Below are 2,882 nucleotides of genomic sequence, written 5' to 3' on the forward strand. Positions count from 1 at the left end.
TAATATCAGTAATAATACCCCTTCTTCCACGTTCTCTTCTGAATCTTGCCTAAACCTCTGGCAGTTTCCTTTCAATGTAATGTTGCAACCATTGTTGGATGATCTTCAGCAAAAATTTACTTACATATACGATCAATGATATTGTTCTATGATTTGAGCATTCTGTGGGATCACCTTTCTTTGGAATGGGTACAAATATAGATCTCTTCCAGTCAGTTGGCCTAGTTACTGTCTTTCAAATTTCTGGCATTGACGAGTGAGTGCTCCCAGGGCATCATCAACGTGTTGAAATATTGCAATTGGTATTCCATCAATACCTGGAGCCTTGTTTTTGGCTAATGTTTTCAGTGCAGCCTACATTTTTTCCTTTAGCACCATTGGCTCTGGGTCATATGCAACCTCCTGAAATGGTCAAATATCAATGAGTGGAAGAACATTTTAGTACAATGTCTCTGTATATTTTCCCCAGTGTTTGCTAGGATTCCCACCCCCACTCACCCCCTCGGTCCTTGTCCCGGCATTTGAGGATAGAACCAGTGAATGGGTAGCCATTGGCACCCAAGACTGACACCGAAGGAACCCGAGTCCACTCCCTCTGCCTCTGTACATAATGGGGAGCGGGACTTCACGCCAAGCCCCCACCAAGAAAAGGAGGGTGGTTGGTTGGTTTGTTTTTAATGCTTCCTACATCATTCAATATTTTTCCCAGCTGCACCATATGAAGAGAAAATTCTAGTAGGCAAAGTCAGAGTTAACATTAGACCTTTAGGTTAGCAGGTAAGTAAAATTGCTTGTGCCACGCAGTCTCCTGAGTGTGATTATCATGCTATCAACTCAGTGCTTTGTATAAAATATCCCATTTAATTATCATATCGATTCTATCACACACTTACTCTTGTTTTTCTCATATTACAACAGAGACATGACCTGGTATGTGAGAAATCTTATGTTCCATCAACAGTGGTAGGTCCTGGAGAAAGGATTTACACCAAGGCTTTCACATGATTAATTATCACCTAATTGACTTCTCATATTCTAAATTTTTGTTACTTCTCAGGTATTTTTAAGTATCTGTTGCCATTGTAGGTTCAGAGATGGAGTGCAAGGTCAGCAGTTAAAAACTTCTAATTGCTATGTGGGAGAAAGATGAGGCTATCTTGCTCCCGTAGAGATTTATAGCCTCAGAAACTGGATAGAGATTTGAGTCAGAATGATTTGATGACAGTGGAATTTTGAGTTATTTGTTAAAATGGCCTTGACATTTTCCATAGATATTGATTTAGGTGTATTACCAAAATTGGGAACTTTTATGAATATAAGGTGTCAAATTTAAACCTGAAATTATTTTCTAACATGATTTTACACATGTAGCAATATTTTGCATACATTTTTTACTATAGACATAGTTCCTTTAAAATATCCTTTTACATAAAGTATTCATTTACTGCATTTTAGTAGAATGAAAAGATTACGTATAGGCTATGGACACATATACTCATAATACATAATAGATCTACAATATGATTTCTTTAATATTTAATTTTAACTATATGTAATTATTTACAAAGTAGTATAAGTCAACACTATCATTTTTGAATAAATAGTCAGAATGTAATATTCTCTAAATTATATGACTATTTTTACCAGTATGGATATCTGAATTAATTTCATTTTACTGTACATGGAGATTGAATATGTTTGTTTACGTGTGTGTATATATATGTGTATGTGTGCAGATTTGGGATATCAAAAACATAACTCAGAGTTAAAGAGAAGCTGCTGTAAAGATAATAAAAATAAATTTCAACTAGAATTTATTGTGTTTTAGTAGGTTGTTTTTCTCCCATATAACTGAAGAGTAAGAGACTGGTTAAGCTCAGAACGTCACGTAAAAATCATCCTAACAGATGAAAATTGTCTGTAATGTTATATGTGAGGGTAATAAAGATGACTAGTAAAATATTAAGCAGGAAGTACATATCTCAGGTGTAAAGAAACATCTATAAACGGCTTGAGATGGAAAAATCAACATTACAGTTCCTCATAAAAACCAACCCTTTCATTTGTGAGTTTTAGAAATTTAGATTATCTAATTACCAGTTCAGTGACTAAGCACTAATATCACATTACCACATTCAACTATTACTTCTTAATGCTAAACCCTTAGAATAGAACGTTTACCATTTTAATAATTTAACGCAGATATAATATAAATAAAATGGTCAAAAAATGTGGGCATTATTCTTTAGAACAATATGTGGTAAATTCCATGCAATGGCCAATTTTAGGAGGATGACTATTTTTGTTAATGAAGATTCTCTGGAACTAATCGATCTATACATAACTTTCCACCAGATACCGTTTGGTGGATTCTGACTCATAGTGACCCTATAGATCAGAATAGAAGCACTATTTAAGGTTTTGAAACCTGCAAAAAAGTTTTTTTGAAGCAAGTTGCTTCATCTTTCCCCAGGGGTAAAGAGTGGATTGGAATCACTGACTCCTTTTTATATGGGGGTAGGAAGTGCAGTGTTTGCCCACGATACCACCATGGCTCCATATCACAGAAAATTGGATAATTGCCACAGAGACCATATGGCCTCCAGAACCTAAAATACTTACTATCTTAACCATTCACAGATTGCTTGCTGACTCCTGCCACAGGCAATAGAAATGAATCTCGGGTTCTTGCAGGGCAGTAAACTATTGAATGTGTCTCTTCTACCCAAAGTTGCCGTAACTCTCACCAAATGACTTTTTCGTACATGAGTCTGGGTAAGAAGATGTGGAAAGACAATGACAGAATTCACTTGTGAATAATTATCATAGGATTCATTGGGATTGCTATCCTGCTACATATAAACTAAGCCCTCTAAGAAGGA

At 35.6% G+C, this 2,882-nt stretch overlaps 1 non-coding gene across 1 annotated transcript; it reads right to left on the reverse strand.

Moving 5' to 3' along the window:
• Positions 1 to 507: 507 nt before the first annotated feature.
• Positions 508 to 655, reverse strand: LOC142454015 (small nucleolar RNA SNORA57). Its single transcript, XR_012785554.1, has one exon. It is a non-coding gene; the product is annotated as a small nucleolar RNA SNORA57 (small nucleolar RNA).
• Positions 656 to 2,882: the final 2,227 nt, after the last annotated feature.

The sequence above is a fragment of the Tenrec ecaudatus genome, chromosome 7 (assembly GCF_050624435.1).
Source record: "Tenrec ecaudatus isolate mTenEca1 chromosome 7, mTenEca1.hap1, whole genome shotgun sequence".
Taxonomy (NCBI): domain Eukaryota; kingdom Metazoa; phylum Chordata; class Mammalia; order Afrosoricida; family Tenrecidae; genus Tenrec; species Tenrec ecaudatus.